The sequence below is a fragment of the Peromyscus leucopus genome, chromosome 12 (genome assembly GCF_004664715.2).
Source record: "Peromyscus leucopus breed LL Stock chromosome 12, UCI_PerLeu_2.1, whole genome shotgun sequence".
Classification (NCBI taxonomy): Eukaryota; Metazoa; Chordata; class Mammalia; order Rodentia; family Cricetidae; genus Peromyscus; species Peromyscus leucopus.
Window position 1 is genome coordinate 23,613,391 of NC_051073.1, and position 26,071 is coordinate 23,639,461.

The following is a 26,071-nucleotide window of genomic DNA, read 5'->3' on the forward strand; positions in this document are numbered from 1 at the left end:
CCCATATTTTATTCTTATGGTTTCTGTATCTTACTGAGTATTCATATAGTAAATCACTTGCAACTAGGGAGATGTCTCAATGAATGAGATGCTTTCCGAAAAACCATGAGGACCAGAGTTCAGGTCCCCAAAACCCCAAATTGAATCCAAGTGCTTGGAAGGCAAATGCAGGAAGGTCCCTGGAACAATCTGACTAGCAAGGAAGGCTAGCACGATCAGAAAGCTTTTTATTCCACTGAGAGATGTTTGTCCCCAGTGAGCAGAGAGAAATCAGACATCGGATGTCTATGAACAGTCTCCACATGCACATGTGTTCTGAGCACACACATGAGACCATAAACATGAGAACACCCCCACACTCATATGTGTTCATGCAAAAATACAACCAAAGCAAAACACTTCTGTAAAATAAAATATATTGAGTTGCTTGTATACATGTGTTATTAAATGGCCATATTTTAACTGATTTATTGATTTTACAATCTCAGGTACTTTTATTTTAATATAGTTTTAAAATAATTGTGTGAGTGACTCTCATAATATGACAAGCAATAACTATAGATCTGAGTTGATGGATTCATCAGGAAAACACCCCTTCTTAATAAAGGGCCTAAAATTTTTAAGTCATGTGTGTGTACAGTGATAACTAACTGGCTTAAATTGCAAATCATATTATATATACTAAGTATGATGTTTTTAAAATAATGAAATGGCAACATATATTATATGAATTTCTATTTGACACTCATATTTTTTGTCATTTTATTAACAGCTAACAGTTCACTAACATCTTTTAATTAGAGTTCAGAAATGGTCTGTCAATATACCCTCAAAAATTCCTCTTTAAGAGGGATGTTAGTCTCAAGTAATTTGGTGATTTTTCAGACCTTGATAAGAGGAAAGTGAGCAAGCAAGCTTTTATTTTCTCCAGAAGAATGGAGATATGAAAAAAGTGTTTGGCTTTAATTTTCAGCATATTTGAGTCACTGTAAATATTCCTTAGAAATATGCACTCTAACATTCACAGAATAAAAAGAAAAGATATATTTATTAGTTACCAATTATGGTAGAAAACTCCTGGCTAGGAAATGATTGCTTTCAAGAGCAGAGTCATTTCCCCCACATGTGGGACAGTAAGGAGAATGGGTCCTGTGATAACCCTGAGGAGAGTAGGAGGTATAGTAATTGGACACCCTCCTGTGCAGTTCCCTAATCACCAGAGCCAGTTGCAGGATACATGTAGCCATCCCATAATCTTCAAAAGGAAGATCTCTCTTTCAGAGTCCAATCTATGCAGCACTATAAATAAGGCCAGATTTTTCTTTAACCAGTGGAAGAAGAAGCAGTTTTCATAGAGCTCTTGATCCAGATTCAAAATTCCTGCTCACAATTGTTTTCAATATTTATCCTTGAAAGTATTTCAGTGCTTGGAAAACTAAATGCTCTATTCACTTCCAAGGCTAAAAAGACACTCAAGTATGTATATGGATAAGGATGTATATGGATATGTGATGGTTAAGAAAATGAAGAAAATATCACAGAATAATGACAGAGGTATGTATAGCTAATATTTGAATGTCAACTATACTTCCTGATTAGGCTGAAAATCATTCTCTCTTGAGCATGTACCCAATTTCACAAATATTTAATAATGATTATACTGTAGTGTTAACAATTTTAAGAAAAGCCTTTTTATTCACTCAGCTTTGATAGCAATTTTCTTTCTTGGAAAGCATCTTTAATTTACTAAATGTCCCTTGACATTCATATAGGTTTATTAAAGTTTGGCAGGTAGCATCTTGTCATTTGTTAACAAAACATATCTTGTGGTGTTTTTCAGTATTAATTTCCTACCACATATGGTGGTTTGAGAAATATCCCCAATTTATGTATTTGGTTCCCCTTTGGCACTGTTTGGGGATTCTTAGAATATATATGTGGTCTTACTGTAGAAGGATGTCACTTGAGAGATAGGAACTGAAAGTGTGACACCGCTTACCAAATCCAGTTTCTTCTCTGTGCACTGTGTTTATGGTTTAGACACACTCTCAGCTTCCTGCGGCTTGCTACCGTGCCTCCACTTAGATGAGCTCTTATCCCTCTGGAATAAGACAAAATAAAACTTTTCCTTCTATAGATTGCCTTGGTCGTTGTGTTTTATCGCACCAACCATAAAGTAGCTGATGCACCATTTAAAATATAGAAAGTCAAGCAATACACAACCCTGTCTCCATCAGATCCACCCTTCATTTGTCTTCTGAGTTGTGATTAATTTTCTTATTCTTACTTTAAATCCCATACACAGTTACTCAAAATGACAAGAATATTAATTATTAAGTATAGTTCTCATGGGTATATTTTAAGGACTACACTCATGAGCCTATAGTTTTAAAATGAAAATCTTATTATTTGGAACAATATTAATGGAAGATTTTTGTCACACTCTGTAAAAAATAGCTTGTTTTCCAAATTTTCTTTAATTATTTTTCTAATTATAAATTAGTTCGAGAAGTCACTTTTGTTTAAAACTCACTGGAAGATTTATCATTTTTGAATGACCCTATAATGTGAGAAACTGCAAAACAAGAAAGCTGGGCCAAATCATGGGAACCGTTTTCAATATGAATAAATCCTGGAATTATCACACTTGCCCCGAGACTCTGGATGATATCCTCGTTTGCCCCACAGCCTTCCAAAACTGTAAGAAACAATTGTTAGTAATTGGAAAAAACCATCGTGCCAGCAGCCTGCCAGCTGAGACAAAAAATTGCAACCAGTGCTGCAAGCCTGCCTGCAAGAGCCTGAAAACACATGACAGGGGAAGCTGCTGGGCATCATTAACTACTAAACATTCCTGTGGTTCATTTGAAGGCAAATCCATAGTAGTCAGCAGAAGATCCATGTGACCACATCTGAGGCTTGGAATTTTTGAGGCCCTGCATACAGTGAGACACTGGGAGCCATGGCGATGCAGATGTATGGAAGATGGCGGCGGCTTCTTTTCCATCTGGTGTTTTACAGCATCTCAGCTCACAGTTGCATTTAAAGGAAAATGGGATGAAGAAAAGCAAAATAAACCCACAATCATGTGGTGTTTCAGCTAAGCCTTCGAAGCTAAAGTATTGCTTAGGAACATATGAAATACGGAATAAAAACAGAATCCAATCATAAACAAAACACACACAAGGAAATTCTCTCACATTAATGAGGTTCTGGACTAAATTTGACTTACCCAAGAGCAACTGCATAATTCCACCAGGCGGTAGTATGAGCTTCAATGCGTGTCTTTCGTTTTTCATTGATCATGCTAAATTCCATTTCAACTCTCCCAGAGTTCATTAATTTATTTACCTAGTTTATTTTAACTACAGAATATATCCTTTAATATATTTTCTTTCTTTGTTGTTGTTGTTTAATAATTTTGTTAAAAACTGAACTATAGGTATCTCAAGGGAAATGATTTGAAAGGCCTTACTGCATTTTAAATCCATGGCCCAGAGTAGGTACTCAACATATACTGATTAAGAAAATAATAACTTAATTCTTTCCTTATATTTGATATGCAGTATGGCATTCTGTAGCTATTATATAAAATAACATTTATTTATTCCATTTTTTTTCTTTTAGCAAAAGATCCTTCTCAGTTTTAAGAAGTTTCTTAATTTTTTTTAACTATATTTTACCCAAAATGCTTGAAAATATTTTCTTTCTGTAACACTTTTTTATTTCAATTAATTTCCTAGGACATGTTATGATATGTAATAAATCCATTACCTCCGATGTTGAAGAACCTTTTTCTTGCTTCTTTATTCCTCTGTCTCTTTGTTCATACATGACACTATTCTTACTGGATCTCTCCTAGCCTCTATTTTACACACCCCAAAGTGCCCCATGTTCACAATAAAAAAAAAGTGTCTGTCTTAGCTAACACTGTATTGCTGTGCAGAGACACCATGACAAGGCAACTCTTACAAAGGAAATCATTAAAGTGGGGCTCGCTTACAGTTTCAGAGATTTGGTCCATTTTCATGGCGGGTAGCATGGCAGACGGCACACAGGCGGGCATGGTGCTGGAGAAGTAGTGGAGCTTTCTACCGCAGGAACAGCAGGCAGCAGCGACAGAGAGACTCTGGGCCTGGCTTGGTCTCTTGAAAACCTCAAAGCTCACAGCCAATGACAGACTTCCCCCAATAAGACCACGCCTCTTAATCCTTTCAAATTGCGAACTCGCTAAGCCTTTAGATATATGAACCTGTGGGGGTCATTCTTTTTCAAACCATCACAGCTTCCTTTCTTGGTTTTACCTATTCAAATATCTTCTTTGTAAAAATCTTTTTTTTTTTTTTTTCCAGAACAGTGAGAACACATCAGGAACACGTCTTGTATATTGCTTTCCTCAGTTGGCAGTAGTGGGAATATTTGAGGTAGATTAAGTTGACTCTGTTTTAAAAGCTACATAATGTTATACATTAGGCATGTACCATAAATGTTACAGCAATTTCTTAGTTGTTTGAGTTCCTTTACATCTGGTTCATGCTTCTTGGTACATAATAAAGAAAGTTGTTTACATTATATACTTTAAAAAAAATGATAAAAGCTGTAACATTTTACACTTGCTGACAATCATTTATTCCTTATTACCAAACTATCAATCTTTTTATATCCAGTGGAAGTGTTAGTATTAAGGATTTTAAAATTTGTATATTTCTTGATACTAAGGTAACTTTTAATTTATAAATTTTTAGAAGTTACTGTGATTAGACCTAACTGAAATTTCAATCAAATATGAATATTAGTCTCAGAAAAAAATATAAACCATGGTTCACCATTTTAGTGTTCTACTAATTTGAAACAGTACTCTATTGCTCTTAATTTTATGTTTTGTTTTATTTATTTTGATAACAATTTAACATATGCATATTTTAGCTCTTTTTCAAAGAATTTTTATTACTATTTGTTGCTTGATTTATATAATGTTTCTTAACATTCCTCAATCAATTTCTTACATTTTTTTTTAAATACAAAATCTGATAATCAAATAATGCTATATTCCCAAAGTAAACCTGGGAAGACTTCAGCATTTTATAATTTAAAAATTTTGTACTTTTATTCAAGGTGATGTTTCTTTTAGACATTTTTATTAACAACTGTAACACATTTGAAGTCAGGCTGGATTACAATAATTAGAAGCCTTTCTCTTCTGCCCAACACCTTCAATATTGTTCATCTCTATTTGCTCTCTATTTTAAAATTTTTTGTCTCTTTTCTAGAATTTTTAGCTGTCTCATTGCTGGTTCTGAACATACCTATAGCCAGTTGTCTTGTAGCATCACCTCTTGCCTGTCAGTTGAATACATTTCCTTGTCCTATAGTCCAATAAAATTCAGATGTGGTTCCAGAGTACCCTTCAGGCATCTTCAATGACAGTGGATAGGCAAGCTCCATCTTCCATAGCACCCTAATATTGGTTAACAGATTACAAGAGGCTACCTTTTCTTTTGCTCTCAAATTTCTATTCAATATCTTAGATGTGCTCATGCCAAGGATAGGTAGTTTCCATCTTTTATTTCTCAAGAACCAGGGAGTCCCAAGTTTTCATAGTGATAAACAAGGAACATTCTGGTGAACAATAGGCACATAAAAAAATCATTTTCAGATCTCAGCTCTTGAACTCAGATTGGGTTTTCTATACTTGCTTTCTTTCTCTTCTTTAGATACTTCCTTTAAAACTGAAAAAGAATCTAAGGGTTTACCTACATACTTATACCAACTGTATTCCCTTAGCTTAATAGAGAGAAATGCTTATCCTTTAGGAATGAAAGAGAGGGACAGAGTGACGAAGAAAGGAAGGAGTGCAATTTCACTATCATATTGTTAAGATTCTATAGGATGATCAATAAAATTAATTCATTGTTGTTTAAATGCATTAATATTATAATATATTGGTATGAATACTATATCAATTAAGTTTCCACATGTAAATTCTTATTATTTTATTTTGTTTTGGTTTTTACTCTTTTATAAATTCATTTTTTTCTTTGAAAATCCATTCATAACTGTCTCTTCTACCATAAAAACAATCCATAAAAACTTAGGGCTAATCATCTGGGCATGACAGACAATACAATCGTGAGCTCAGATCAACTGCAGTGCCCTACAATGGACTTGCATAAAACTGCATCTACCCACAGTCAATCACTGGTGTGGGAGGCATTTATGAGACTGTACTGTTTCCTGGTTAACTGTTGGCTGATGATGGATTATGGGAGATGAGCAAATACTTCCTTCAGTTGTATATCTACTGATGAGCTCTGTGGACTCCAATAAAGAGCTTCAAACCTGTGGTCATATAAATGGTCCTGGTTAAACACAGCAAGTCACAAAGCAAAACAAAAAAGATATAAAATGGGTCAAAGGACTTGAAGGAGTGGGAAGTAAAAGAGATTGTGGGTTGTGGGGAGATGCAGAAAGGATCAGAAGTAGCAATAATTACAATACACTGCATATTTATATGCATGTGTATCACATTTTCAAGAACAAATTTAATAAAACAAATAAAAGAAAATATGCATGTACAGATTACTAAGAAATAAAAGTGTTATAAACATCATAATATTACATGGTCTCTTGATAAAAATACAAAATTTATTTTTGGATAGAATCTTTCAAAAAGAAATTTGTGTTTATTTTCTCAGATACCTAGTAATTTATATAGAGAAGAACTGTGTACTTCTTATTCTACTATATTTTACTTTTAATAAACTGATTCACTTTAAAAAATAATATGCTGAAAATCAAAAGGCAGTGTTTGTTTTGCCCTCCAGGATGTGTGCATATTTCTGTGAAGGGAAAAACATATTCAATAATGGAAAATAGTAATTGCTCATCACACAGACTACAGCAACATGTGCTGGTTATGGAAAACACTGTTCTTGCAATTTTGTTTTAATATACATTCTACTAGTAATGTTTCTAAATTTACCAATTAGATTTATGGTAAGCCTGCAAGCCTATTGAATCAAGACACTTGAGGCATTTTACACTCCTAACAATTTGCTAGGGTTTAACATCTCTGTGGTGGAAAACATCTGTGAAATAGTCCATTGCATCTTTGCAGTTGGTGTTTCGGACAGAACTTTGTGTGCTGAGTAGTTCCATACAACCCTACTACGTCTGCCTATTGTTTTAGTTCTCTGATTTGAATTAGGGATTCTGGGGCTTAGAAAACTAGGTCCCAGAGTCTGTTTATACCCAAGATGCATCTGACTTTGACCTGAATTCTTCCCCTGCCTGATCTAGCTGCATTTACTCCATGACGTGCAGGCATGGTTCTGCATGGTTTCCTATCATCACCTTTGGCACAGTATTTGTTCATTGTTGAGCATCTGTGAGGTTTTTCTGTTCATCTTCCTGTTGCCTCTTTTACTTCTGACACACATTTATTTTACTTGTGACTAAATCTAGGAAAGGTATTCTTCTATATCGCTTTTCTCTTTTCCTCAAGGACACAGCTCTTTGAGAGTCCTACCAGGGTGCTTTTTGATGAATGATGTCTCTGGATAACATGTAAGTTGTCTGAAAATTGCTTGCCTTTAAAAAAAAAAAAAAACATATGCATCATTGGGAGGAGACTGAAAGTTGAGAGTGTCACTTAGACATTGCATAGATTTGAGTAAAATAAATACAAAAGGGGACTTGAGATCTGTGTTTTAGCTCACCCATGTGAAGGACAACTGATTGGCTGGGTTGAGATTTTCTTACATTGCTTAGTAACTATCACACACCCTACACAAGCAAAGAAGAGGAGTTTCAATTTGGCTGATGAGGGGTTAGCTAGAAGAAGAAACAAAGGCAGGAATATATTAGGGACACACCAACTTTGGAGTGGAACTTGTCAGAGTGAGGTGGAAAGTTTGAGAGTGATATATGGGGGTTGGGGATTTAGCTCAGTGGTAGAGCGCTTGCCTAGCAAGCACAAGGCCCTGGGTTCTGTCCTCAGCTCTGAAAGAGAGAGAGAGAGAGAGAGAGAGAGAGAGAGAGAGAGAGAGAGAGAGAGAGAGAGAGAGAGAGAGAGAGATGGAAGTAGAATGCCTGCCTAAAATCCACCGGTGCCTTGGTGCCAACACTAGTGCCAAGAAAAAAGAGCAGAGAAGAAAAGAAGAGAGGATTGGACAGTAAGGAAGGGGAGGGGAGAAGATAACCGTGGAAAGGAAGGGAATGGGAGAGGAGGGGTAGGAGAAGGGAGAGTGGAAGGAAATGGAAGGAAGAAGAAAGAAACAGAATAAGAGAGGAAATGGGAAAAGAGGAGACTCATACAAAAGTAAGTAGAGTAATGGTCAGGCACTTGAAAATGTAGTGGTTTTAACACATACATTGTCAAGTATCTGATAATTTTTTCTAAATGGTTTTGATTTAAGAAAGTACACATAACAAGGCCCTAACTCACACTTAAATCACAGGATGACCGATAACAAACTAGAAGAGTCTAATAAAATTCATATTTTCAGACCATTTCTGCAATTCCTATAACTATCCTCTTCATAAGTAAGGATAACCTAATTTATAAATATTGCCATTGTTATTCTTTCCTTCATAATAATCCTACTAGTCAAGATTATAACTCATATGGAACATTCTGCCAGGTTGTATGCTGCTGTTCTTGTTATAAATTGAATTGCTAATGATGCCCTGCATGCTTCTTATATAGCTTCTGCATATTCTTTCATTGAGGAGCTCAGAGTTAGCAGAATATGGCCTTTAGTACTCCTTAAGGAATTCATTTTTAAATGTAATTTTATCTCACAGAAATACTGGTCTGTATCAGAACAGTAAAACTCTGGTACTCATATCTCCCAAATTGAGTTATTCAACATAGATCATTCTTTCAATGCTTAGTATCATTTTCTTATTTTTGAAGAGCAGTACATCTTTCCGCTCTCATTAGATACGTTTCTTTATTCAGTAGATGACAATTAATACAGAGTCCCACATCTGACCATCATGCATAGAATAAGAGACTGGTGGAGGGCTCAGCTCTGAAATGGAGCATCTATATCATCCTCCCTCCCACGAGGCATAGAGATCATTGTACAAGAGAGGGAGGAAGGATTATAAGAACCAAACCTAGTTGGTGGCTACAGCAAAATATTCTTTTTTGGACATGGCAGCGCCTTTGCACACACACACAGACATGGTAGCTGTGATTGTATGTGCAGACCTGAACAAAAGCAAACCAGGTAAACTCCCAGACTAGATGTGGGAGGGGCTCCTGAACTCCATACTAGCTGAGTAGCTGTTCAACACGGGAAGCTTACGGGGAAGGTTTTCTTCAGTGACTGCAGGCCCTGGTAGTCTGGTCAGGCCCCATTACATAAATGGTTCTGTACCCATACAAATACATAGAGCATTAAGTGGACTCAGTGAGTTTCAAAAAAAGGATCATTAAAAGTCTGGAGGTGTGGAAACCAGACAGATGACTCAGCAGTTAAGAGCACTTGCTTTCCAGAGGACCCCACTTTGGTTCCTGGGACCCACTTCAGAAGGTCTGTAACTCTGGCTCTGGGGCATCTGACACCTCTGGCCTCAGAGGGAGCCTACACTCCCATTCACATACCACAGGAAGACACACATACATAATTTTTAAAAATGAAATTTATTAAGATGTGATTTTAAAAAAGAAACCTGAGAGGCAAAAGCGCTAGGTACAACGGGGGAGGAATTGAAAAGCAGAGAAAGGACAATGGATTCAATCAAAACATACTACATGCAAGAAACTCTCAAAGAATTTAAAAAAAAAAGTTTAAAAAGAGCCAATTCAGTAATGAAGGTAGTATGAAGAACAAAGTTTTACATAATTTGTATACAATTTAATATCTATATGTATGTATAACATGAATATTAATTAAATGAGAAAAAAAGAACCATCCCCAAATTGGCCTTGGGCCTCTGTCTTTTAATACCATGTAATGCTTAAGTCTAAAGTCAAAGAAAACATGTGAAGACTAAACACAATGAAAGCCATCCATGTATTTCTTTGCTTTTCTGATTTTAAATAAAGTATAATGTTTATGAAAACTAATCAGGACTGAAAATTTAATCTGTCACTCCAGCCTAGAATCTCAAACATTCTGATACTCTTTCAACTTTCAGTCTTGTCTAAAATTGAAAAATTCAGCTTGCTTACAGAGCAGCATCCTGAGCAGACAAGCCAATGTGTGACTCATTGGAGTGGCAGCGTCACATAGAAAAAACTAGAAGATTGGTTTGATGAAGTGTCCAAATAGGATAATATTCAAAACCACAGCATGCTCATGTTTGTCAAAAGAGCTCCATGCTGTCTTTCCTCCTGTCACTTATACTGGAAACAGTATTAAGCAATTTATTTAGATAATCCTTTAAGGACTGTTGCTCTTCAAGTGTCAAGATTAAGTTTGGGGAAAGAGATCAGAGAAATCACAAATAATGTTGAAGTTGAATGTATAGCTTTTTATTCTATTCTGTTTCATGCATCTGCAAGTGTGAAGAGCCTGCTTACTAAGAAACTTGAAGGGAATTAAAGCTCCCAAAGTAGTAAACATTGAAATGAAGGGTTTGTTTTTTTTTTTTTTTAGGCAATATCAAGATCATTGATTTGTGCATACCATTTTACAAAAGCTAAGATAGTGTTAATACCTAAGAAAATTTCTAATGTAACTGTTTCATATTTTAAAAATAGAATGGCAGGCTGCAAAACCTTTCAGGAAGAGCTCCTTCTGTAGTGTATTATCTAAACAGATATTAAAACAGGCACACACTCAGAGTGACAGGATTCTCCTAAAATGAGAGATAGAAATGAATGTATAAAAAGCAATGGGGGAAAATGCACATAAATTTAATCTCATTTCAATGTCCTTTCTTCTTCAGTAATCCTTAGAGAATGAATGTTTAAGAGTTATTTTATCTCAGCATCTTTGGGAAATTTTTCTATACTTAGGTTTTCTTACTCAAAATTTAGGTTTCATAATTCTGAGTTACTAATTGAAATATTGGGGTAAATTTTATCTCACAAATAAATACAATTGTTGTTGATCTAGAGAAGAAATGTCTTCCTCTAATGACATAACTTTCTTGTGAAGTAGACATACTTGCTGGTCTTCAGAAATGCCTTACTGTAATATCCCACTCAAAGTGGCTTAATTGGGACATTAATCTAAGCATGTTTGTTATTTCTGAGCTCATTACTGCCAAAGGGAATCCTTGTGTGCAAAGAAAATGATACATCCTTGGTGACTATAGATGAGTCTGTTGAACTTAGATAAGAAAACCTCTGCTTTTAAATGTTTGTTTTTATATACTTGTGAAATGAAAAAAACTGAAAGATTCATTTTAATTTACTAAGAGAAGAGGCACTATTAGAAACCCCTTATTGTCATTCTGCAAATATCAACAGTCAATGAATATGTGTCACAGCAAATTATGTAATTATTTTTAAAAGAGATATTGAAGGAACAATATCTTTATAATTGTTTCCAAATGTGTTAGGTACTATTGGTTAAAATATTAAGGCAACTCCACGTAGTTAAAAGAGAGGTTTATTTTACGGGGTAACTTACAAGTGAAGGGATAGTTTACAAGGTCTGGGAAAGGTGTAGTGCAGTCCAGCAGTGTTCTCTGGAGAACTCTGCTCAGTTTACCTCCACCATCTAGGGTCCATCCAGGAACCAAGAGAGCCGGCCCATCTGGATCTTGAGTCTTCAGGGTCCTTCCTCAGCCATGCCTTGTAGGTGTGACAGGTACCGAAGCCTCAGTGGGGGTTGGAAATTCTAGATCAAAGCTGGAATGGCTACCCACTACAAGGTACTCTACTGAATACCTTAAAGAATTTTTCTGCTAACATAATCCCAAGGAAAAGAACGTGGATCAAATAATGTCTTTGTTGGTATTTGGAAACATTCTGCAATGTACCAGCTATACTGCTAAGATAAAAAAAAAATACATTAGTTTAGCATCAAGTCAAATATAAATATATATATATATATATACATACATACATACATACATACATACACATATATATATTAAAAAGGATGATGTCTCTTGGTGATTTTATATTCATAATGAAAAACATAGTGGTGGCTTGTGATATTTTGAATGAGATTAAACCCTGTAGGCTTGGTTCCCAGTTATAGAAGGTTTGGGAAGGACTGGAATTTATCCATGTTAGGGGAGATTATTCTCTAGGCGTAGGCTTTGAGGTTTCTAAAGATTTATGCCATTCTCAATGTTCTGTCTCTGCCTTGTACTTGAGGATAAAGATGTGAGCTCTCAGCTGTTTCTGCCACATTGCCTTTGCTCTGCCATCATGGACTCGAACCCTCTGAAATAGAACCCTCAGAATCCCAGTTAAGGGGTTATTTTTCTTAGTTGCCCTGATCATGGGTGTCCTATCACAGCAATAGAAAAGTAACTAATGCATGGACGGACAAGGTCCTTTTTGAAGGAAACAGACATAACTATCAACAAGTAGGAGAATGTCTGCTGCTAAATATAACTCTTATTGATCTGCTCTAATTATTTTCTTTTTGTGTAATAACTATTTATTCACATTTCTGTGAACCCAGTGCTACCTTGTGTTCACAGTAACTAGAAACTCCTTCCTTTATATATGTGAGTTGGAACTGAACCAGGTAAGCCTTAGAATGGAATAGGATTGAAGAAGCAATCAAAAAGACATAAAATGAGGCCAACTGGTGACAGCTATTATTTACATAAAGTGTTGTTTTTAAATAAAGTTTGAAAATAACACTTCTATGCAGCCTCTTTTCCAACCATGGGTGACACCTTAGTTATAAGTTTCATATATTTGCAGTGCTTCAAATGTGTGTTATTAGTTGCAAAATTTCAAAGGAATAGCATTTGCCACACAGCTTATCTGAAAATTAAGACAAAAACTTATTCCAAAGACTTAGTAGAAAGCTATGGAACACCGGATGGAAAACTCTTTTCCAAACACACACATGTGGTGTAATGAAAAAGCCAGAGACAATGGCATAGCCTCACCTTGGACATTTGTGTCCCATAAATATGTTCAGTCATCAGCCATTGAATCAGAGTAGAATTACTTTAGTAAACAGTTTTCTTATATTATCTTTGTGATCTTAAGCAAGTTAATCTGTCTGCTTTTACTTTTTTCTCTGTTATTGAAAGTAAGTGACTAAATGATACCTAAAAGCCCATGGATAATAAGTGTTCAGGCTAGAGTAGATCCCATCCTTCAATCATACGTGTGAACATTTTAGTTCATGTGATGTAAAAAACATTCATGTTTAGAAATAATATAAATACATAAGGAAATGATATTTGATTTTCTTTTCTCTTAGAGCACTTGAAATAATTAATAGAGATATCCAAGCACAAATGCCCAAGAATATTCATCAAACAACACAGGTTGTTCAGAAAGCATCAGTTCCATTTGGTGGATAATATCATTTGCAAGCTTGTCAACTCTATCAACACATGATAATCAGTAGACAATTAACTTTCTCCATGTTCTTATAATTCTCAATCAATAACAGCTAATTGCTCTGTGTTCCAATGAGTGATTCTCCAGTTAATGACTCAAATGAAACTTCAGAAAATATAGAACAGGAAATTATTATATCAGAAACAACTTTATAATCATCTTACAAGAGTTTTATTTATAGATCAAACTTTTGTTTCACTGAATTGAAGTTAATTAGGCACTATATATTCAACTTCAGTCAATGAATCTCTTTAAACAAAAGTTTTTTTCCCATCTGAAATAGGAACAGGAGACCATTAATGATGAATTACTACTCTCACTCATTACTGTGAGAATGGAAATAGCAAAATGCAATGATAGAATCCAGAGCCCAGTCAGCTAAGATTACATACTTTGTACAGAGGGAGTCTAAAAATATAGGTCTTATACATCCAAAGAGCACACAGATAACTGCTGAGTAACTCAAACATAAACAGGAAAGAAATGTGATAGCAAACCTTGGTGGAGGTCCAGATCAAGGCTAATTACTGCCACTCCATGTTAAAAAAAAAAATAAGTTAATAAGGTGGGAGGACAAAGGGACGGGCGAGGCATGATGAGCCTTCCTGCTCTAAAATCTGAAACCTTGACCTTCCTTCAGAATGTGCTTCTTCCCATGAAAATGCCTAGGCTGATGTACGGGTTAGTAATTTGGTGAAGGGAGAGGCCAAACAGAGCTATGCTTTGTCATGTCACCTGTGTTGAAGATGATCATTAAGGAGGAAGTCACAGTCTCCCTGATTGTAAAAATATGCCAGACACTCTGTGGATATAGCATCCAGTTACTTTTCAGTGTTCACTAAAGGGCAGAAAAAATAGGATCTGCCATTTAGTGTCAGAGACATGAGGCTGCCTTTACTGTAAATTTTGTATACAATATCTCTTTAAAGGGTAGTACCATAAATAATTAAGAATGATTCAACAAAAAAGCAGGTTTAATTATCAAACTAATTTGCAGCCCATGATAACCTCTTTTATGGCAGATTAACTCAGGAAAGTAATGTGAGTGCATTGTAGATGCCCAGTAAATATCTTCTGCCCAGAAGCATCGTGGAAATTACTCTAACTCATTCCCTGGCTTATTAGACAACTGCAGGAACAAGCCAACCTTCTAAGGATCAGTGCCCCTTCTGATTTAAAAAAAAAAAAATAGTACAAAACCTAGATTGCAATCCCATTGAGTTCTTGATATATTTTTGTAAAAAAAAAAAAATACTAGCTCAAATGGATAATTTATTTTGTGTTCAGAGTTGATAACGAAGTATGCTGGTATATGTGTATTCATACAGATCTGAAACATAAAGTCATTTTGCATCAAGAAAGTCTATACTACCTGAATGTACCAGGATGATGTACATTTTCCAGCTAAGTGCCTACTTAACTTACCACATGTTAGTCATGGAAAGGTTACATATCATCTTGTAGAATTAAAATGCCAATAGAGATTCCTCTGCTCAAAAACATATATGGTTGACTAACACAGGAAAAAGAATAGCTTCTACTTAGTATATTGGCTTCCACTAACAGTTTATGTTTTTTTCTGGATAACTACTACCTATATCTACTACTTAAGTGTTCATGGGTTTGAAGAGCCTGCAATGAAACATCTGTTGGTAAAAACTGCTGTTGCTTAGTTCATATATATATATATATATATATATATATATATATATATATATTATAATTTCCAATATGTGTTGTATATTGTCTTACACACATGAGAGACATATATACGTATATATGTACATATGACAGATGTATATGTGCATGTCTCTTTTCAGGGTTGCCTGAGACAGAAAGCAGTTACTGAGCTGTGTGTGAGCAATGTTGTGCTGTCTTTGGCATGCATTTAAATGCACTGAAATTACTGTGCTAATATTCTAAAAAGGGAAAATACTGATTGCATTAAACATATTTTAGTCAACATCCTCCATTGGTAATGAAACAAGCTAAGAAGTACACAGGTTAGAGGAAGAAAAACAGGAATGAATAAGCAGTTCATATGGAAATGGGATGGTGGACGACAAGCATGGAAACACGCTGAATATATCATGCACTTGTGTGCATGGTACTTTACCAATGCCAACCTGAAAATGGAATAAGAAACCTTTCTAAACATTTTTGACATTTTTGGTCAGGGAAACTTCCCCTTATCTTACCTTTAAAATATCTCTTTGAAGGTCCATGAATGTGTTTCCTTTTTCCCTACTTTCAAAACATTCATTATGGGTTATAACTTTGTGTTTATTTATTCACTACCCCTCTCCTGAAGACTGTAAGTTCTATGAGAAGTGGGATGATGAGTATTTCATTCACTCCTCTCTTTCCAGCACATAGACATGCCAAGTAAATAGTTGCTTTAAAATATATGTATGTAATATATGAATGATGTCTCTTCCCTGTAGAGAAATGCATATAATCTTTAATACAAGACTTTGAAATGATCCCACCCTTAGTACTCAGGTGAACGCAAGCTTAAAATTGAAAAGAATGACCCCAGGGGTTGTTCTTTTATTTCTATATATGTTTATGCTTATAGGAAAGATACCTATTTGCAAACTCTGAAACGATGGTGCCAGTATCATCAACAGAATGGCACAAAGATAAGGAAGACTTGTCACTGTCACAGTTCTGAATGAAGGGAAGTTTAAGGTAAAGGGACCAGGAGATGCAGATTCTGCTCAGGACCAATTCCAGATTTGCAGGAAGCTTTCTTGTGTATCCACATGGTCAGAATCAGAAAGAAGATTACCTCTGGTCTCTTCCTTTCATCAGACCTAGGGACTGGATTCAGAGTCTCACATTCACTAGCCAAGCACTCTGACACTGAGAATCACCCTAGCCCTGCCTTTTCTTCTAAGGACACTAATCTTGCTCACTTAATAATGCTAGGGTCAAATTCAGGGTCTAACCTAATTCTTGACAACCCTCATGACAAGCCAAAGATCCGCTTCCTGAGAGCTAGTATGTCTCTTGGGGGAGGGGGGGCGTTGCAAAGGAGGCAGCATCCTAGTAGTCTTGACTCATCTTGAACTTACCTCAGAGCCCACACTATTATCATACTTGAAGCAGCCTACTGCTGCAGGCTTCTGATGGCAAATACTTGCCACCATTCCCAGATAATTGTTATTCAAGCTATGAAGTTTGGAAGACACCATCTATCCACAAGAGAAAGAAAATAGTACCTAAAATGTTGTGATTGGTGAAACTGGTTATTTTTCATGAAGACAGAGTTGCTTTAGGATATGTGCCTTTGACCTGACCTTTCTATGGTAATTACACATGAATGAGACACATTTGTCCATCCACCTCAACACTGACTAACAAAGTTTGTAAGAAAAAAAGTAAAATTGTTAGAAAATGGAAACAAAAGAGACTTTACAGATATGTACTATTTTCCCCATTAAAACCACTTTTGTGAGCCTAAATATGTTCAAAACTATTTGATAATGAGGTAATTTTCAGGGAGATTTTTATATGGATAAATGAAATTAAATAGGAAGTCAACTTTTGAAGTGTGCTCTAAATGAAAATAAAGAATCCATGCAAACAGCTCCTTTAAATCTACACAAGACTGAGAATAAGCAGTCCTGCCTCAGTGCTTGCTGGCGTGGATGTCACTCATATTTCTTTTCTTCTTATGGATCTAAAGGTTCATAAACAAGAGAACAGAAATCCATTTGAAGAATCCATCAGAGGATTTCTAGCTCAATGTTTTAAGATGTATCAGCTCAAAATGTTGAATGGAAATCCATGAAGTACACCTAGAAAGCAGAGCTTTCAATATTAGTGGCAATTAACAGCAGGCATCAGTTTTAGAAGTGGCAAACCAATCTTGGCTCTGTCCAAGCCCAGAGGGAAGAAAGCTGCAGCATGGCATCCATGATGTGACGTTTCTGCTTCACTTTTATGCTCTACATATGGCAATCAGGAGTCTCATTAAAGTAGTCTCCTTGTCTGCTGCTCAATATGCTGTGGGGTCATTACTAGTTGCTTTTTTCAGTAAGACTGGTTTATTTTCCATTAACAATTGTAGACTTGTCCAAGGAAACTCTTATCTAAACCAAGCATTCGGAATTGTGGTATCCCCAGGCAACACTTAACATAGATACTCAAAAAACAGGAGGTTCCTTCTGACAAGGAAAAAAAATAATAGATAAGCATATACAGAGAAAATCATGAAAACATTAGGAAGCTTAAGAAAACTATTAGTGGAATCAGCTCCATGCAAATGAGTATCATCATTTGCATATTTCGTTTTCCTGCTTCATATATTAAGAGCCCCAGGTGGTACTTTAAGAAGTGCACAGTTTGTTTTGGAATTCTATAACAATTTGTGTCTTTTGCTCATTCTCCAGCTGTATAAAAAAAATGGCCAAATAATATTGATGGGAACTTCTCATTGAGGTAAAAAGAAAGTCCCATTAAGTATATGGTTTGTGACAGGAATATAGAGCAGAAAAATATTTGGTGATCTAGAAAACCATAAGATATCAAACTGAGGTGATGTGGGATGTCCTTCTGTACACTGTGAATATGCCTTGCTTTTATTGGTTGATGAATACAGCTGCTTTGCCTATGGCAAGGAAGAATATGGCTAGATGGGAAAGCCAAACTGAATATAGGAAAAAGAAGGGCAAAGTCAAGAGAGACACCATATAACCACCCAAGGAGCAAGATGTCAGCAGATTCGTAATGCCATAGCCACATGGCAATACAGAGATTAATAGAAATGAGTTAATTTCAGTTGTAAGAGCTAGTTAGTAATAAGCCTGAGCAATAGACCAAGCATTTATAAGTAATATTAAGCCTCTGAATGATTAATTGCAAGTGGCCTCAGTACAGGGCAGGACAGGAAAAAAGACTTTATTTACACTGAGGCTTTTGTCCTAAAAATACATTTTATATTTTTCAGGAAAATATGAGTAAGGAGAAAGACAGGATAGGACAAGAAACATGGGAAAAGCAAGAGAAGGATTAGATAAAGCAAATCCACAACTGTATCATCTAAATAGTAAGAGAGGCAGAAGCCTGTGTCAGTCAGTTCTCCAGAGAAATAGATGTCAAGCTGAGAATGTATATTAAAAGGAGATTTATCAGCTTGGCTTAGATCTAGGTATTTCAACAGTATCTTTCTTTATACTAGAGAGCCCGAGAACCCAGTAGCTGGTCTGTCCACAAAATTGGGTGCCTCAATAGTGCCAGTGTACTGGTGAAGGCTGGAGGATTCCTAGGGAGCCTCTTTTCTTTGCTCAGTATTGGAAGGCTGCAGAAGCTGGGTTTTAATGCTGTGACAGCAGTAGAAACAGGGTAGATGAACTGAAGGGCAGGGCAAGGACAGGGTAGATGACCTTGCCAGCAACACAGGAAGGCAGCATGAAGGGCACCAGGTGAAAATTAAGGTTTTATTCCCTCAGGCTTCCTTTTATCTGGACTACCACCAGAAGGTGCCACCACCATTTAGGATGAACTTTCCTCCTGAACATAACTCAATCAAGAAATTCACTTGAGCCTATGAGACAACTCAATGAGTAAAGGCACTTGCTGCCTAGCCTGACTACCTGAGTTTGATTTGATGCCCCGAGCCCACGTGGTGGAAGGAGAAAATAAACTTAAGCAAGTAGTCCTCTGGCCCTCATATATGTACCGTGGTACATGCACACACACACACACACACACACACACACACACACACACACACACACACACACACGAAAATAAAATAGAAAACCTTTATAGAGTCATGGCTAGCAACTCATCTCCAAGTTGAATCCAGATCTATTTCAGTTCACCCCCAAACTCAACCATCACTTTTCCCTTTTAACTGCTTATAGTTGTTCAGGAAATTGGATATATAAGACATCATTCAAGATGAGCACATAAGATGCGGTGCTCAATACTAAACAAAAGCATGGATCTCCTTGTGCAAAATGCATAGAAAGCAGTGTTAAAGATATTAAAATGTTATTTTTGTGTAACATAGCCTCGTATGGCTTACAGATAACACATTTATAAAATATAATGTTTGGTAAAGTAATTTTATATAACACAAAAATAGGTTGTAATGTGATATATTGATTGTTCAACTATTAGGTTATTCTGATGGTTATGTGACCTTGTTATATAGGTTTCTAAGTATGTTTTTTATCAACATTTTCATAAGCAAAATCATTGACCATAATGTTAGTCATTTAGCAAATATTTGGTAACAATTGTAAATAATTTTCATTTTCAAAGTGTTCTTCTGAGTCTGTAATTGTTTTGATGCTGATAGAAATTATTTTGAGCTGTGACAATATCGGTATTGATTTCTGGTTAATTATTTTTTTAATTTTTTTCATACAATGTCTTTTAATACCCAGCTCCTCCAGGATGCTCCCTGCCACCTAACCACTCAACTTTATGTTTTTTTCCCCCCTTCCTATCCTTTAAATAAAACACAAACCAAAAATCCAATGTACAAACAAGCCACCAAACAAAACAACAACAAAATACATAATCAAAAAAAGTATACATATATATGTACACACACACATACACACAATATGGAGTTCATTCTGTACTGATCAACTATTTCTGGGAATGAGGCTTGCACTGGAGTGTGGCCGATATACCCATTGAAGCTGCCTTGGAATAAGCTAATATTCCCTTGGTCAGTGTGCGTCAATTGCAAATGGCTCCTTGGTTAGGGGTGGGACCCCATGTCCCCTTCCACATCTCACTGCTGGTACACAGTTTAGCTTGAACTTGGTCAGGTATTGTGGGGGCTGCCATTGTCTCTGTGCATCAGTCCACTTGTGTCCGGAAGACACTCAACTCGGTATTAGTCCAGTTTTATTTTAAACGGAAATTTATTAAATGATATTTCTAGGATGGTTTGCTATTTTGTAACTTGTGAAATATCATGCAGGAAATTATAATTAGCTTTATGAGTTGAAACAATTCAAAACACTATTTAGACATTATATACCTACCTCTCCATCTATCTACCTATCTATCTCTCTATCTATCTTTCTTTCTTTCTCTCTATTTACCTATCTGTCTGTCTGTCTGTCTATCTATCTATCTATCCATCCTCATATATTGGTTCCAGAAGTAATACTAGGATCTCTTACATGACAAGACCATGAACTACATTCCCAGCCCCTTATTCACATTTAACATCAGCGAACAAATAATGTCAAATTTGTTTTCTTCTTTAGCATTTGTTGCATACAAAAATAAGGCTTTGGCATTGATGCACAGACCTTTAAAATTCACATCTCTTCCTAAGTCTGTAGCTAATGATTTCTCAGTGTTGTGAAAGCTAAATTCATGAGCCATTCCAAACACCTGCAAGAATCTTAACGAGTCCCAGATATGCCCTATTTCTTTATCATGCAATACCTGTTATTTGTCAATGGTTTACTGAAAAATTTTGTGACATACAAATGAGAAAATCTCCATATTGACTCTTTATTTTCATCAAGAAATTTGAGAAATAAAAGACCTTGCTTAGAGAAGTCAGTGAGTTCTACAAAGCCCCGAGCAAAGTGAAACCTTTAAGCTTCTTATTCAACATGCAAAGAAACAAGCTGTATGGTAGATAACATGCAGCAAATCTGGAGAATGCCATCTGGAAGACTGGTCATTTGGTTTTCTACTATTTTTTCTGGAGGTTTACTGTTCTCTTGTTTTTGTGATTTTGATAGAATGCAGGCAATTTAGTTGAATGATGACTATTGCAAGAGAAAATAAATGTTACCAGACTAATTAGAAAGTAATACACATATAAAAGAGCCCACTTTTCTTATGTACAAAATGTTCTAGAAAAGGAACAGTTTATAAAAATATTATCAATAAGCAAAATTGCTATCCTTTACATCAGAGTTCATTAAGGAAAATAATATATGTTAATAACAAGTTGGGCTTAGTGGGAAAATATATCTTTTGTTTTATATAGAAATGCAAACAATATAAGTCTGCTTTCCCTCAGTCACAACATGAATTTTATTTTTAAGTTTCCCTATGAACTACAACATCTGAAGTTTCTAGTATAATATGAAAAGATACCCATTTTGTTGCTTGTTTATCCTACCAACTTAAAGCTTTTAAAATTTGAATGAGTTTCTTTCTTAATCATTTTAAATTTATTCTTCACTCATATAACACATCCCGACCTCAGCTTCCCCTCCCTCCACTCATCCCACCCAAACCCCTTACTCCCCGAAATTTACCACCTCCCTCCAGAAATGAGCAAGTTTCCCAGGACATCAACAGAGCAGGGCATAACAAGATACAATAAGACCAGGCACAAACCCACAGTATTTCCAATCTTTCCATGTTTAAATGTTTCTTTAAAAGATAATGTTTTGTATATGTTCAAATTAAATACTAAGTAATTGAAACACTTAGTTTTAAATCGTTTGGAAAAATACAGTGTGATACAAAGTATATGTCTAAATCACTACTTCAGTTAAGCTTTGATACAATAATGAGACAAATTTAAATAGACTCAGTCTGTGAAGATGAAATACATTTAAGAAAAATCTCAAACAAGGCAATGGTTTTAATAAGAGCTCATTAAAGCTGTGATTCTTGGCAAGCTTATGCATTTCTATGTTAAACTATAAAATCTATATGTTCAGAGGGCAAACAGTATTCTCTTTGTTGAGCCAGAGAATGGAGAGGGGGACACAAACTATTTCAAGCTATACTAATAAATTTTTACTGAGTCCTTTCAAGTAACTTGCAAAAACATTAGACAGATTTAGGAGAATGCTTGGCTGCAAATTGATCCATAATAAATTGATTGATGTCATCACTTGAGTGAATGCTCTCCATGGAAGCTGATTTAGGATGTGTTGTAAGGTGTGTGTTTGACCTCTCAAGAATTCCTTCTGTGAATTTAGTTTAATTATAAAAAGTAAGTTGAAAAGAAAAAGTAAATGGAAACCATCCACTATAATTATACTCATTTTGCTTTGCATAACCCCAAAGTTTCATAATTATAGTTGTGTTATTATGTATAAGACATGGTTCTTGTTGCCCAAGACACTTCAGTGAAAAATGAGACAACAAATAAATGGAAACAAAATAATAGCTCTATTTAGTTCAAAAGAAGATAAGGATTTTAGCAGAACTGTTAAATAACATCTGTATTCTGGAATAATATTAGTTGGAATATTATCCTTTTGTTTTGGTTGTTGCTTGAAGATGTGTTGAAATGTGAGTTTACTAGAACAACCATAAAATCTCATGGTTTCCTGTAAAACAACAACAAAAACAAAATTTTTGTGGTTGTCTTATGAGCAAATTAAAAAATACAAGAAAAACTAGGTTATAAGATATCATGCAGCTGTTACTGGAGGAAGGCCTACTGTGGAAGGTGGAGTAACCAAACCTGGACAAAAACAAAACCAATATAGACATAGGACTATATCACTCCTGTCCAAAATCTACTTTTCTGACAATTTTAATACTGAAAAAGAGAACTATTAAATATGGTTTTGTACTAATTGTGGCATAATAAATAAAACTGTGGACTATACCACATCACTCGATGGGAAGTGTCCCACCTTGTGTTTGAATTTACATGACCCGGCTGTTGATTGTTTCAACCACTTATTGGAAGCTCTACTTCAGGAATCTGGGAAACCCTTATGAGGAAGAGTCTACCTGGGCAAGTATGTCACTAGGAGAAGGCCATAAAATTATCCCCTGTCCTCTAATTCTAGTCCTCTATTACTTCCTGGTCCTCTGTTATATGAATGGCCACTACCACATACAGCGACCACTATCAAGTCAGCTCCTGCTTCTTGTTTACCCAGTTATGACCGCTGAAGCTCTCAAAAAATTAAGCCCAAATGAATCTTTTCCTCCCTCGGGACTTTTGTTCTTTTTTCCTTGTGTGTTGAGATCAGAGTTAATGCCAGTGTGATCACTACCCCCATCTTTGTTCCGACAGCAAGAAAATGGTAAAGAGGGGACATAACTTTGAAATAGGGCAGACACATTTCAAGAAGGGGGACAGGGTACCAGGGAAGGATCCTTCAGAATGGAAGGCTGAGACCAGTTTGTGGACTCCACCTACTTGGAACAGAAGAGTACCCACTTGTCATATCATCCCCCATATCAGCAGTCAGAAGCCACAGACTCTGCCTTGTTACTTCCCCAGATGACGATAAACCAACACTATTGCAGTAGTTTTCCAAAGCAGCAAAGCTCATTGTGGGGGTCACCACATATCACAGGGGGACTTCAAGTTTTCTCTTTGTAGCCATGTGTGTACTAAGCCATTACTACCACACTTAGTTATAGATGCTCAGCTCTTCTACTTTCTTGACAGGGCAGATAGGGGACATATTTTCAATCTTCTCATGTCTCGGAGCTCATTTTTATCCCCTGTCAAGAGAGCTCGATAAAATAAAGTCTTATTTCCTGAAGGACATAATAATATTGAGCTCTTTATGTTTATTTTTGTTTCTAGCTTTAACAGCTGTTGGCTGGCATAAAGGGAAGAAAATATAGGCTCCATTCCTTTTTGTGTATTCTGGATTTATATATCTTCATCAAGGTATCATCAAAGAGGCTGCTGTGACAAGGACAAAGCTTAGATTACTCAGAGCTAGAAAAATATGAGTCATTGCTTGAGAATCATGGGAAGTAGAGTCCTGCCATTCAGCCATTGAACTCCAACTCCATCATCATCCATTCTGAAAACAGAGGTCAACATCTTCTGCTGTGGAAAAACCAGTCCATTCCCATGTTTTAAGCTTGGCTACAATTGGTTCTAGCAGGGCCCAGAAATCTATAAGCAGCCATTTGTCATGAGTGCAGCATACAACGACATGGCTAAAATGGAAGCAGGTGCATAGATGTGCGTGATTACTATGAGACATAAGCGGTCTCACTTTCATCAAATTGGCTCCATCCAAACACAGTGAACTGAAGGAAACAATGGTACCAACAGAGGAAAAATGCTAATAACCCTAGTGCCTTTTGGGTTTTTCAATCAGCGTTCTTCTGGCTCATTGGCCAAAATCGTTGGCCAGAATGAAGGGAAAGAGCGAGTAACTACTGGTAATCGTTCTGTTCTGCAAAGTATCATGGGTTTATCATAAAGATTAATTGCAGAAGTACTGCTTCCTGTCTGCTACTGTGTGGATAGCCTGAAACAAAGCAGGCCCGCTTCTGAGTCACTCTGAATATGCTTCTGACAGCCCAGCCTTTTCTCCAGTGCTTCTCTCAAAGCCAGATCCAAAAGACAAATGGGAAAATGCCGGAGAGGGTGAAAGAAAACACATGAACATGAGTTTGTGGGACCTGGAAATGTTGCATTCTTCTTGGTGCTTTGTTCAATACTCAAAAATGGGGTGAATTGGAGACAAAAAGAAATCTTAACACATTGTTGTTTCTTTTTCCTTTCTCTGGAAAATAATTTATTTATCATCTTTTAGATTCATCATCACTTTTTTCTTTTCCACGAATAAAAAAAATGAAAGATTCAAAGAAAAATATGTCAACTTTCCAGATAAAATTTTATGTAAAGATTGTATGTAATCTACTAGGAGCGAATATACAGTATTTCCAGGGGGTTATATATGTCCTATTGTGGTCTAAAAACCTGGAACTGTCATATGAAGAAGTCCTGAGCCCTTTGGGAAGGGGGTGATTTTATTAGAGAGATAAAGCCCTCTTAAGTGTAACGTTTGCCTTTGTAAAAGAGGGCCAAGCCTTTGCCTTCTCTTTCCATGATATAAGGTCATTGCAATTGGCCATCTTCTAGAAACTAAGAAATGGGTCCTTATTGGACACTGCTATATTGGTTTGTGTCTTTGTATTGGATCAACCCACCTCCAGAGCCGTTATACATAATTCTCTGTCTTCGATGGACTATGCAACATGCAGTGTTGGTTACTAGATCCTGTCCCTTCTACTACATATACCAGTATCATCATTTTTAGCTAGAATTCACACACACACACACACACATACACACACACACACACACACACACTCACACACTGAGAGAGAGATACAGAGAGAGAGAGACAGAGAGAGAGAGAGAGAGAGAGAGAGAGAGAGAGAGAGAGAGAGAGAGAGAGAGAGAGAGAGAGAGAGAGAGAGAGACTGGCTGGGCAGAACAAAATCAGAAGGACCAGTAAATAGTTGATTTGAATGGTTCACAATTGTAAGTGAGCCACTCTGCTCACAAGAGACATCAGAGGGTCAGAGAATAAACAGAAACTATAAAGGAACCATACATATATAGTATGAAGTAAGAACCAAAGGAAATTGATAGTTGGAAGGCTATAAAAATGTGAGGATCAAATACGGTGACAATTTGAAAATGTGACCTTGAGATAGTGAGTGTTTGGACACTTACCAAGTTAAACAACCAATTAAACAGAGGAAACTTAGTGAAGAGATACAGTAGTTATGGTAGAGAGAATAACAGTCACGGCGAGACTGTTCTCTTTAATTATCCAAAGCTAGAGTAAATTTAAAAGGTTATTTAATTTCAGAACCCAGTGATAATTGTGATACATT

The 26,071-nt window shown here is 36.1% G+C and overlaps 1 protein-coding gene across 1 annotated transcript in view; it reads left to right on the plus strand.

The window, feature by feature from the left end:
• Positions 1 to 26,071, plus strand: part of Robo2 (roundabout guidance receptor 2) — a 1,235,714-nt gene that overhangs the window by 588,962 nt on the left and 620,681 nt on the right.